Source organism: Octopus bimaculoides, chromosome 3 (genome assembly GCF_001194135.2).
Source record: "Octopus bimaculoides isolate UCB-OBI-ISO-001 chromosome 3, ASM119413v2, whole genome shotgun sequence".
NCBI classification, from domain to species: Eukaryota; Metazoa; Mollusca; class Cephalopoda; order Octopoda; family Octopodidae; genus Octopus; species Octopus bimaculoides.
In genome coordinates, this window is record NC_068983.1 from 85,202,543 (window position 1) to 85,216,637 (window position 14,095).

The window sequence follows — 14,095 nt, forward strand, 5'->3', positions numbered from 1 at the left end:
TACGTACACCAGCTAACCAAAACTACCGCAGAACCTCTAACTCTGTTTGTGCGATTCACCTTCGCCACGATAGACAACAGACAAGAACCCAGCCTGCGAAGAACATCTGTATACAGGAACCCGGCTTGGCATGGAAGCCTTAACATCACGACGAGTGATCGCACTGCCCCACACGCCTCAACTTCTTACATACAGATTCTTACTATTGTGTACTCTAAGAACTGGCAAATTCTTATATGTGTTACTGACCCCTTTCTATCTGCTGTATCTCACGCATACACATACATGTATCACTTACACACTCTTTTCTTTACCCGACGGCCTGTCTTTTATTGTTTTATTATGTCGCATTCACACTCACACATACATTTTAATGCTACAATAAATATTACTGTTATTCATCTTTATCGGTTGTGTTCTATCTTGTATCTTACTTGCATTTACGAAATCTCTATGTTATCGAAGTATAACATACGTGTATCATCTTTGATATATTTTGTGTTCGACCGTGTGACGCGTTTAAATAAAAGGAGCCCTGTTTTTCCATTCGTCACCATTTCTCCTTTTGGGTTCACACGGTCGTTCTTACACATTCATTGTTGAAGTTGTGTTGCTCAATTACGGTGTGATACAGAAGTTGTATCTGCTAGCTCGTCCCTTTTATTTGCTGGCCTTAGCTATGTTTATTTTGAGGTTTTCCACGCTCCTATCATTAAGGTTCCATGTCATATCTGACAAATACGTATGTCTTTTAATCTTATCTGTAGACGAACCCAAGTACTACGTGTATCTTTTCTCGAAAGTGTTCGAATGTAAGTTATTATCGTCCCATTCATGTTAATGCGGTTAGCCTTATAAACATTGTTTTATTTGTTTCTATGAATGTGTTTGAAGAGTTCTTAAAAGGTTTTTAAAATGTATGCAAATTATGTTAAAAGCTACTAGATCTATGGTTGAATTTAACGTTTTAGACTTATGAGGTCATCTTCAAATCTATCTAAAGCTTTAATATGTGGTGGATTTTTACAAGATTTGAAACCGAAATTGTCTTCTACAAAAGGGCTAGACATACCTTTATTGAAGAAGAAGGCCTTCCATTTCATTCTTCTCAGGATATTTTCGACGAGATGTTCAATGTCGACTTTCCTAGTCGGAAGAAAAATGTTCTTCAATGATGTTTTCACTTCGTGTTTCTTCATGACTTGTTTTTATTAAGATCTGGACTGCATGTGATATGGTGAAAGTCCCATGTTTTGGCAAACAATTTTTTGATTTCCTTAGAAGATAGTTGTGAAATATTATCTGAAATCAGAATATCTCGTATTCCTTGTCTGGCGAAGACATATTTCATCCTGTTTATAGGCGTTAAACTAATTTTACCTCGTAATTACATTACTTCAGCAAATTTGGAGTAATAATCAACAATGACAATGTAACTATAACGGTAAATGTTAGGAGTCAGAGGTTACCAATTATAAACGGTATATGCAGTTATTCGTTTTGAGAGGTTATCCAAATGTAACGGGTGTGATGTTGCAGATGTGAAAGAAGAACAATGGTTGATGTTGACTCCAAATTTTTGTTTACCGTTACTTTATGTGTAGCCACACACGAGGGCGGGCGTGTATAAATGGAAAAGCATGCGAGGTTAAGACAGTTAATTTCTTCTTGTATAAGTGTGTACATGTCCTCGTCATGGTATTAGTAAGCCAAAGATAGTGATAAAGTGATGTTGTAAAGTAAAGAAATGGGCTAGTGAGAGTAGTGGAACGAAGACTGTTATTTCTTTCGGTTGGTTTGATGACTGTTGAAGCAAAGCGAAGGCTGTTGAAAAGAAGGCCGTATTTCTTTAGCTCGGGTCACCAAATGTATGTGACGACGTAATGGAACAAGCAGTATCAGAAAGGCAGTAATTCTTTTTAGCGTCGGATCAGCAAGTTCTTTTCAAGCCGGGGTAGTGAGTTCTTTTTAAGCTTTGGTAGTAAGGAAAAGATAGCTAATGTAGCTTCAGAAGACAACAATTCTTTTTAGATGGGGGTCACCAATTGTAACGATGCCTGTTATGGTAGTTGTAACGATATGTAACAGCTCTTGTCGCATTAGAGGGAATTCTTTCGAGTGGGAGTAGCAAATATAATATAATTCGTAAAGCATGCGAGGTTAAGAGAGTTAATTTCTTCTTGTATAAGTGCGTACATGTCCTCGTCATTGAAATAGTAAGCCAAAGATAGTGATAAAGTGTTGTTGAAAAGAGAAATGAACTAGTGAGAAAATGAGAGTGGTGGGACGAGGCAACTGCTTTGTTGATTAGTTACCATAGATTTCCCTCTGTGCCTTTTCATTCAGAGACGGTTGTAGTAACGCTGTGCGCATTCGTAGTCTCATGCATGCGTGGAATTCAACAACCAAGCTTTCCCGCTTCATTCTGTCTCTTTCTTGCTGGCCAGCGATTGAGCAAGGACGTGTTTAGCTGTCTCTCTCCATCTTTCGAACTTACGCTAGACAGCTCGCTCACATCTACATACCAACGTCCCAACAACCATGCTCACACACACAGAAGACGTCTCAACAAACAAGAGCTAAAGATGTATATATTCCACCTTGAATAAATGTTGTTTAGGTTGATAGTCTGGAGTTCAGCGTTCCGTTATATTCTTAATATTATATAGGAAAGTCAGGTATACATCTAATGATGTATAACCCACTTTCCTATACGGTGTTTCGTTTAGCCGGTCAGCTAACTGCCCAGTAAGTCAGTTCTCACCAACTGACTTTGGCTTACGGAGTTCTTGTATTTATAACTATATAAAAATATGTATATTGCAAAGAACAAAAGATATTCTTTGGAGGTCGACCGTTATCTCAATTCAATTCTCCACCACACACAAGAGGTTAGAAGTGTCAAGTGGCAAATACATAAATCGGCTTAGCAAAGCCATATGTTAAATGTAACTGCTGTCACTATTGTTTTTACCGTGAGAAAAACGCTGTTGAAATGTCAAAGGAAATTGGCAGATTCAGGTTCGAATCTATTCTATGCTTAAATGAAGTCACTACATTACTTAATATCCAAAGAGCTTCTGAGAAAAAGAAACGAACGATCTAGGAAGAAAAAGAAATGCATGGCTGAGGAAAACTTTCGCATATCAGGAGAGAGAATCACTGAAGTGCATACGGGACAATTTTCTACTCGGATAGGTCTGAAAAGCGGTGTCGCTTTGCGTCAGTGACTGAGCAGTGCGGTAATGTGTTAGCGCGCACGTGCGCGTGAGGAAGTATTACACGTGTGCAGGTGCACTTATCAAAATTTACTATAAAATAAGTTCAGGTGAGCGAGTGAGTGTATTCTCAACCCATGATATCGTAGATTTTCTTGCAGGATTACAATGTGTGAAATGCCTTGAAGGTTTTTCAGAAACTAAATGTGTCTGGCGCTGTTGCCGTGGGTAATTGCTGAGGTTAGCAAGAACGATAGTGCAGCATGCTAGAGTGATGCGTGAGACAAGTATTTCCTTCCACTTTGTTTCTGGGCAGGTGGCTGTCGAAATGATGCGTTTATTGGCTTCCATGGTCGGCGAACTCATTGTGCGCCGGCAGTGTTGCATTGTAGTGAAGTGAAAGGCAGTGTGCATCGCAGTATAAAGCTTTCTGTAGCGCGTTGTGTAACAAGTGGAACGAGAGTTGTGGCTTGACGAAAGTTGAGTGCATTTGTGGCACTTAAATAGTAAATGCGGAATTTGATTGTCAGCGGATGGCACGGAGTTAGACTGAGGTTGCACATTAAGTTGATAAAAGTGCATACTGGTGCTGACGAAGACTGTCATTCCTTTCGTCTGGTTTGATGACTGTTGAAGCAAAGCGAAGCCTGCTGAAAAGAAGGCCGTATTTCTTTAGCTCGGGTCACCAAATGTATGTGACGACGTAATGGAACAAGCAGTATCAGAAAGGCAGTAATTCTTTTTAATATCGAGTCAGCAAGTTCTTTTCAAGCCGGGGTAGTGAGTTCTTTTTAAGCTTTGGTAGTAAGGAAAAGATAGCAGCTAATGTAGCTTCAGAAGACAGCAATTCTTTTTAGACGGGGGTCACCAATTGTAACGATGCCTGTTATGGTAGTTGTAACGATATGTAACGGCTCTTGTTGCATCAGAAGGAAGTAATTCTTTCGAGCAGGAGTAGCAAATATAATATAATTCGTAAAGCATGAGAGGTTAAGAGAGTTAATTTCTTCTTGTATAAGTGAGTACAGGTTCTCGTTATTGTAATAGTAAGCCAAAGATAGTGATAAAGTGTTGTAGAAAAGAGAAATGAGCTTGTAAGAGTGGTGGGACGAGACAACTGCTTCGTTGGTTAGTTACCATAGTTTTCCCTCTGTGCCTTTTCATTCAGAGACGGTGTTTCGTTCAGCCGGTCACTAACTGACTTTGGCTTACGGAGTTCTTGTATTTATAACTGTACAAAACTAACTAGAAAAATAGGTATATTGCAGAGAACAATAGGTATTCTTTGAGGGTCGACCGTTATCTCAATTCAATTCTCCACCGCACACAAGAGGTTAGAAGTGGCAAGTGGCAAATACATAAATCGGCTTAGCAAAGCTATATGTTAAATGTAACTGCGGTCACTATTGTTTTTCTGTGAGAAAAACGCTGTTGAAATGTTTAAAGGAAATTGGCAGATTCAGGTTCGAATCTACTCTATGCCTAAATGAAGTCACTACATAACCATTACCATTAGTTGAGAATGAATCATCACCAACCTTTGACTGAAGATGTTCTGGTATCTCATGAAACAGTAATAGTTCTTTAGGATTGTCTGTCCTGAATCTGACACATATGGTATAGTTTTCAACTGCTTCCTGAATTTATGGATTCATGCCAGGTTAAAACAGTAAATCTCTGGGTTTCTGTTTTCTTCTTACAATGTCTTGACGTGACTGTAGAACTTTGTTCAATTTCACTTCTGAGTGATTCAACTTTTGAAAACCAGTTGGTTTCATCACAGAACTCCCAATATGATTTCACTTACGACGAATATCCCTTTCTTGACAGTGAGCTGATAACATTAACGTCTAGCAATTCATCATAGAGAAAATCTTCATGCTCAATTAGCTACACATAAATCTTTTTCTTAGATTTGTACGTGTAAAATCATTTTCTGTACGTGTGGTGTGAGTAGCCAAAGATTCCGGAAAATTGATACTAATGGTTTGCGGTCAGTTTCAATTAAGGCTGTCTTCCCACACGTATAGTCATAGAACCGTCTGCATCCAAAGACTATGGCCAGCAGTTCCTTCTGTAGTTGTAAGTAACCGTTTTGTGTTTTTTCTTTTGGAGTTTCCGTTAAAGCACGTGATACATACGTGATGGAATGGTCATCTTGTAATAAACATGTTTCTAGATCGTCTTTTCTACAATAAGGGTGTAGAAACGGAAAAAAAGATAGCTAAGATAAAAGGATTGGTACGACTGAAATTAGAACCCGGAACGTTTGATGATGAAACAAAAGCAATAGTGGTGGAGGAATGGATAGCGAAGAAGCTGCGAGAAATAGACAGATTTGATTTCCAGCTAAGTGGGTTATATGTGGGCTACAACACTTTGCCAAGCGTCGTAACGGCGGAGGGGCTGAAACCATACATAATAATGAAAGAATAAGAACTGTATAAGAAAACTGTGAAATGAAACTGCGAGCTTTGTGGGGCTCGTAAGCCATTCCATCATCATATTGTAATTTACTCATTTCATCTCATAATTCGATCTATGTACCCCACGTTTTGTATTGTCTGTCCTTGTAATGTTCCCTTTCTTTGTAAATGAGGCCATCGTGCCTGTAATAAAGATTTACATGTTTCTAGATCGTAAGTTGTTTACAGAAAGTATAGTCGGTTTCTTGATATCACAATACTTTACAACAGGCACGTTTATTATCAATTCTTTTAGTTTATCAAAACCTTCCTGTGTGCATGATTTTATGTGAATTCCATATCATCTTTGGTAAATTTTTTGCAACATACGTGAGCATTCCTAAAAACCCAAGTATGTCTTCGTTTTTTCTTTTTTCTTTTTGTGGGTTGTGGCATCTCAACAACACTACACACACTCTGGATTTGATTTAATACCAAGCTGTATGAATATGTGACCAACATAATTAACTTCGAATTTCCCACTTTCTACTATATCAAGGCTTAGTTAAAATCCTGCTTCAGCAATACAGCCGAGGACTTCAATCCCTTTTCATGTTCTTTGTTGGAACTAGCCCACATTAGTATGTTGTCAGTGATGACTTCCATACAACTCATTCCCCCAAAGAAATTTTCCGTAGTTCGTTGCTCTGCTAGCCTATTTTTCCTCAATCTTCCCCAATTGTAAAATTACTTATCATTTATTATTTAACCAATAATATTTCAATCAAATATTCAGTGCGTGTCCGTTCAGTAATGGCCACCTGACCGATAAACCACATAAAATCTTTCATTTTATTTAATTGTCTATGTCGTTATGACATGATATAACATGGTGCCAGAATAAAGTAACTTCCATAAAGGAAAGGTGCACCCGCAAAAATGAATATTTATTCTCTCTTTTAATTATATTTGTTTTGCTGAACTCCATTTTTATTAATTCCATTACCCTTGTAGTAACGCCGTGAGCATGCGTAGTCTCACGCATGCGTGGAATTCAACAACCAAGCTTTCCCGCTTTGATCGATCTCTTTCTTGCTGGCCAGCGATTGAGCAAGGACGTGTCTAGCTCGCTCCATCTCTCGAACTCACGCTAGACAGCTCACATCAATATACCAACGTCCCAACAACCATGTTCTCACACACCGAAGACGTCTCAACAAACAAGATTAAAGATGTATATTTTCCACCATGAATAAATATTGTTTGTGTTGATAGTTTGGAGTTCAGCGTTCCGTTCAATTCTCAATTTAATATAGGAAAGTCAGGTGTACATCTAATGATGTATAACCCACTTTCCTATACCCTCTATGCTTTTTAGAGGAAAGAGTAGGCCTTCAGAGGATGAGTTTGAAGCCATCGAAATACCAGAGCTTTGAAGGAAGTTTAGACGAAAATTACAAGGTCTTGGGGAAAATATGAACAATGTGACTTCTATTCATTGCCGTAGGAGTCAAGGAAAAGTACGAAAAAAATCCAAGTTATAACTTATCTCTTCATTGTCAGATCCCAAACACAATTCTTTTGAATTTGAAGACCTAGACGATGAAAATAAAATCATCACTGTTAAAACGAAGTTCCAGGAGTACTGTCAGCTAATGTTCGACTGAAGAGTTACCGTCAGCACACTATCCAAACAGATTTAACTTAAATGCTCAGGCAACAACAAAGTTGTGAAACGAATGTTTCAAATTACTTTTATTAAAAAGACTTGAGGTAAACTCTGGGAACTCATCACTAGATTCCCCTGGTCTGTGTTAATGCCTTGGAAGCTTATCTAGTCATTGCTCAACTTAAGTCAAAACCAGATGCTATACCAGTCATACACCCATCGCGAAGAATTCCTCGCGCTATTCCTGATAAAGTGACCATGAGAACTTCCACTCTTCTCTCCTTCAAATCGGCAGTCAGCTGCCGAAGTAAGTATCCACTATGCACACACTTTCCGATACCTAATGTCTTCCAGCATCATTTGTGTTAGAGACCGCAGTTGGTGATCTCCTTCTGCATGGTTTATCTGCTGATTTTTCCCTTCTTAAAACTTCACCCATCTGACATCTTCGTAAAAAACTTGTATGGTGACATCTTCGTAAAAAAACCTGTAGTTTTCTGTGGACAGCCTGCACCTCTCCCTTATCAAGAACTCAATAGCACCATGTTGCTTCTGCTTGGAATCTATTGTCTACAATGAAGAACAAGAAGATTTACTTGAGAGGAAAAGTTACTAAACCAACGTACAATTTGAACGTTTTATGTCACTCAATAAAACAAGTTATGTCCAAATTTGCTTTGCTTTCTGGACAACACTTGTAGTTTACAGCTTCACAGCTAGCAGGGCTTCTGAAAGAAATTTTACAAAACTGCTTTGGTATCTCCGAAGTGGGCGATCTCAATATTAAAGAGGACTGTGAATTTCTTTTGTTTGTTTTTTAAGAAGGGACTCATCAGTTAATTCGCGGGCACCTCCTTAGTTCTCTAGACTCCGGATCAACGTAGCGAGTGACCAGTCATCAAGCATCTTCAGGTCTTGTTTTTATAGTATATTTCCAACAGCATATTTTTATTCTTTGTTTCTCTAATATTTTAAAGAGAAGGTGATAGAGTGACAGATTCATAAATTTATTCTCTTAACAATGTTTCTACTCCGACAAATAATCTTGTACTATTTCGCATATACGGTGAAGCCGATAATCTGTTGATGAGATCGCAATAAAACCGAAACATAGCCAGTTTTGTCTCCAATACTTCTGAAAATGATTTAAAAAAATATTAATTAATGACTTATACTGCACCAGTCTTATTCTGCTTTCCTTATGACCTTATGTTCTGAGATAAAAGCTACTCAATTTTTAGTTTTCTCTTAAATTGAAATAAAATAAAGTATTTGCTACATATTTTCAACAATTCTCTGTATTGATCGAAACTAAATCTCTGTGCACCAAATAAATAGAATATACTTTGTTTGATAGGTTTTCAATATGCTAGCAGTTGCGTAGTCGAAACTTTCACTTGGGATTCCGATTAAAGAAAACGTCAGTTTCCCATACAAAATAAATTAGATAAAATGTATTCACATTGTATGCGTACATTCCTTCTGCATATAGGATGATTTTCTTGAAGATTTAGCTGGTTTTGTTGTTGTCATCTTGTATTCTTATTAAGTTGATGATAAAATTGTAATGTAGATAGAGCGTCTTGAAAGTATTACGTGAACAAATGTGATATATATTACTAATATAATCAAATTATAGTTATCAAACAATTGTATGTTACTAATATAGTCAATTAAACTATATTGTGGTCAGACTGTGATTTATTAGTCTATAGCAGTAATATCACTATAGATGGGTGATAGCACCCCTTTAGGTGCTTTGTGAACTTACAAGGAGGTAGTATGTGTTTCGGAAGGGGTCATGATTTTTCTTAGAAACAGAATATTTTAGCCAGATACAATACTCGCATTTTAAGCACATTAATAAAATCTGGGTTGGGATTAAAATATGAATACAACATTCTGTTATTATTAGTAAGTAGAAACAAGGCTGAGTATGAGCCGATGTCTAATATAATTTCATTATTTAAGTTCGCATCTTTTTTTAGTGATTTCCATTGCAATTGAACATAGTGCATACAAATATCTTTAAAAAAAAAAGCACGTGCTGGATGGGATAATGTAAGAATATATGAATGATAAACAACTGCACTAAACTTCTATTTGGTTCAAATCATCTTTTTCCCACAAAACAAAAGAAGAGGCGTTTGTAAAACGCTGTTTGGTGAAAGAGTGCGTTGAATTATAAACCACCGAAAACTACTACTCTATTTAGTATTGGCAGAGATTTTGGTTATCGAATTTCTGTATTTTAACGTGTATAAGGAACCCTTTTTTTTCAAAAACTAGGTTTAAAAAATATGGGAATTTCTTATACGAGGTGCATTTGAAAATACAAAACAGGCAGAATAGAAATCAAGAACAAACAGGTCAGAAATCAGGAGATAAACCCATGTTTTGCATGTGGAGGTCTACACTTGAGAAAAAACTGTCTATTTAAGAAAGCAGAATGTTTCCGTTGTGGCAATATTGGACATGTAAACACGTACTGTAAAACCAAGAATGTTGGAACAAAGAAAAAAGTATAAAGATGTTGTCAAAAGAAAATAGTAATGTGACAAAGAGGAAATTTGTAAATGTGAAAATTAAAAATATAAGAGTAAAAACGCAGTTAGATACTGAAAGTGATATTACCACTGCGAATGAGGAAACTTGGAAGTATATTGGTAAGCCAAAATTAAGTAAATCTACAAAAGTATCACATGGTGTATGGATAAAATTATTGTATTTTGTAGGCAAATTTGTGTGTAATGTGACATTCCATGACCAAATGAAAATAGCAAAAAGTATATGCGTTAAAAAATTTAGTTAATCTATTCGGCACACAGTGGATGGAACTGTTCGAATTATGGAATATGCCCATAAGTGTTTTGTGTGTGTATATAGTTGGTTCAGTTGAGGGTTCAAATGCAACTGAGGGATTGAAATGAAAAATAAAACATTTATTTCCAGATATTTTCTCGGATGAACTGGGCTACTGCATGAATACAAAGGCATAAATTGTAGTAAAACAAAATGCAACACCTGTATTTAAGCCAAAACAGAATGTACCGTTCGCGGTGCTAAAACAGATAAATAAGGAACTTGAAAGCCTAGGAATAATTGAGACTGGGCAGCACCTACGGTCTACATAAAAAAGAGAACTAATAAGTTAAGAGTTTGTGCAGATTTTTCAATGGGGTTGAATGATTGCTTAAATCTCACATAACTACCCATTGCTGAGTCAGGAAGTGTTCACAAGATTAAATGGAGGGAAATTCTTCTCAAAATTAGACCTCGTACATGGATAGTGTTATAATCCCTTGCAAAACCTTTTTTCCCATAAAAACATTTGGGAATCATAAAGTTATTACTCTGCCAGATTATTGATTTCATTTGATAAAAATAAGTATAAATTTAGTTATAATATTGCCTTTTCAAAACAAAACAAAAAAATCACATGTAAGTAGTATACTCGACAGTGAATCGAAACTGAGTCACTGATGGGGATGACAGATGCTTACTTCTATACTACACACCGCTAAAACTCGAACAAAAGTTAGATCAAACTTTCTACAATCAATAGTTAAGTTCATATGTGTGGGCGCGCGCGTGTGTGTTCACTAAATATGGTGGAGTGTTTGACTATTTTCTACAACCGAACCTGTTTTTAGCGAAACAAAATCTAAACCGATATACAGAAATAAGGTTGGTGATATTTGTAACTTCGCAGAAGAACTAATTTAGAACATGCCCTCCGATTGTCTGAGTAATAAATACTAAGAACTAAACATAGCTGTCGCCTTTTATAATGACTGTAAATCTGTCATGTCTAACACAATAGAACAAACTTGAGAATACGCATTTGTTCGTTTGCTTTCCACAAATAAAAGAATTGAATTATTCTTGCAGAGTCTGTGAGGCTACTACAACTAGTTTTGGTCCGTGTCCACAACAAAGAAGCTTTCATGCCTCCCGAAGGTATATTCCAACTGAACACAAGCTTTTACAATCTATCACTAATCTGATAATAATCTCAAGTTTATATGTTTTTCATGGAAATAGATGAGGTTACTGGAAATCTTTTTGGTGGGCAGTAGATGTAGCAGGCTAGCTCTGTTTCTTTATTGCAATGTATACCAAAATGAAGCTATTGTTGTCTTAAATTCAAAACGTTATTATTTTTTCCTTTGAATATCAATGATGTAAACAAAATTCTCAAGACAGGAAAATATTTCAATGAAAATACGATGTTTAGCATATTCAGGAAGCAATACAATAAATGAACAATGTGCTATTTATTTTTTGCTTTATGTACACACATACACTAATATATATATATATATATTCAGATATCTAATGATTTTGTGTGTGTTAATAAAAATATTTCTTATATTATATGCTCATTGTTAGTTTTAAAACATGCAAGTGCTCAATACGCCCTTGTATTAGAACTGATTGTGTACATGGAATCCAGGATTGCAAAACTCAGACCTAAAAAATGGAGTGGGGGGATTCGTGCATCCAATCTCGTTTGGTAGAGAGAAAGAAATAATGGATAATAGGTAAAAGTTTTAAACGGTAACCGACATCGTAACCGGTTGACATGGACCATGGCCATGGTGAAAAAATATTATGCATCGGGATGGTTTCCCTTCAATCAACCACGAAAGGAATTGAATTCGTGGTGAAAGGTTGAAGTGAACTGTGTTTTACTGTTAATATGTGTAGAGTCGGGCAGTCGAATGATATGCAATGTCTACATAAGACAGAAGTTGCGGGTTCCATTTCTAAGCGTTCGTACTTTCTCCAGGTTAATGTGATATTTGTGTTTCTCCTTTCATCTTTCTATATCCAAATAAATTTAAAGAGTGCTGAGTTGTTTTCAAAAGTTTCAGGGTCTCGGGGCTGTATTCAAGAGTGAAGAGAAGCAGGTAGCTGAAATAGATGCTAGAATCGCAGGTACTGGCACAGTAATGCGCCAGCTCCAACATTCGATCCTCAGAAGAAGAGAGATTGGTAAGAAAGATGCCTATCCTATGGTAATGAATGTTGGGTATGATCGCGTATACAAGCGACAAAAATGGGGTTCTTTCGAAGTATCTCTGGAGAGAAGTTACTCGACATGGTGCTAAGCTCAGAGATGAAGGATTCTCTCCAGGTCGAGCCGCTACTTCTCTGCATTGAGAGGTTACAGCTCTGGTGTTAAGGATACGATTAGAATGTCACAGGAAATAATCACAAGACAAATTCTTCAAGCCGAGTCAACCAGCAGAATACCTAGGGATAGACCAAGAACGAAATGATTGGATAATATCCATAGTATTAGTTGGTCATGTTTGGGACTCCAGCCAGAAAGTTTAATGACGGTTGTTTCTAATAGGACCCAATGGAGGAGAATTCTACCAACACGACCTAGGAATAGGAGTGGGGAGAAGAATTGATGGATGTGTTGTTTTCTAAGTTGTAATAAAGAAGCCGTTGTAATGTTGCAGATCGTGTTTTTATGTTTTCTCTGCGAGTCCTGTATAACTGGACGATGCGTGTATTTATAGAGACACCAGCATTACACATCATCCCTTTTTTAAGGTGTTTCTCTTCAAGGAAACAGAATTCCACACTCTGACGTCAATCTTTTTATTCTTCATTCGTAATACTTTTACCCTGTGTTGCTTTTTAACATTTGAAATATTCTGAAACTAGTTTAAAAGGAAATGATTTTGTTGACAAACGGTTAAATTCGCCGTTCGGCACTTATAAATCTCAGTCGTCAGTCTCCAATTAAGATGATGAGCTCTGTCCATTTCCCTCCACATATCAACAAATAATAAAATAATTTATTACTAATTTTTTTCATTTTCTAACGACTCGCAACCTCCCTTTCTGTCTCTGCTTTTCAGAATCTCGTGCACACAATAGCAAACATCTTGGAAACTCTTTCACATCCTCTTTATCAAGTTTAGTTATTTGTCCCCCGTTCTGCAATAAAAATAATGATCTTGTCTATTGTATTATCAATTCGTTGGTCCCTGTCCAGCTTAGTAACCTATATTAAATATTCCTCTTCAAAAGGTTAAAGAAAAAACGTTTTAGTAGACAAGGGTACCTTAATATTTTAAGAAAATACTTTTCAATATTTTACGAGAGGCCAGCATAGTGGGATAGCGATAAACTATCGACAAGATAATAAATTTGTAACAGAAATACCTATTTCTACTTAATTTATATTACTAACATCTTTACACAAGACACAAATAAAGGCTCCAATTTTATTTTTCGTTGTCTGATAAATTCATTATGGACAATTAACTACATTGCCAGTAATTTCACGGGTTTGTTACTTTCCTCACAAACTAATTACATCACAACCAATACATAGTTGGTTAATTCATTTGTCATTCTTTTTATTCGCAGAGTAAATACATCGCTTAACATCATTTACTTTTATTTGGAGTAAATATGTCGGCTTTTGTTTATAATGAAACTAAAATTAATAGACACAAAAATTATTGATATTGAATCTACACGCAAAATGCATAGCAGCATTTCATCTTTCTTTATGGTCTGAGTTCAAATCCCGGAGAAGTCGATTTTGCCTCTCATCCTTTCGAAGTCGATAAAATAAGTACCAGATGAGCACTGAGGTCAATGTAATCGACTTACCCCCTTCCCCTAAATTGCTGGCCAACATTTGAAGCCAATATTAAATCCACACAATATGTATATGAATAACAAATCAAAATTACTTTTAACAATTGAATCACACACACACACAAACACAAACACACACACACACACACACACAAAGGTAGTTAGAAGACAAC

At 36.5% G+C, this 14,095-nt stretch overlaps 1 long non-coding RNA gene across 1 annotated transcript; it reads right to left on the minus strand.

Moving 5' to 3' along the window:
- Nucleotides 1-4,201: 4,201 nt before the first annotated feature.
- On the minus strand, nucleotides 4,202-9,998 carry LOC128247309 (uncharacterized). The gene is made up of 2 exons (XR_008263684.1): nucleotides 9,927-9,998; nucleotides 4,202-8,427 (listed from the first exon to the last, which is right to left on the minus strand). It is a non-coding gene; the product is annotated as an uncharacterized LOC128247309 (long non-coding RNA).
- Nucleotides 9,999-14,095: the final 4,097 nt, after the last annotated feature.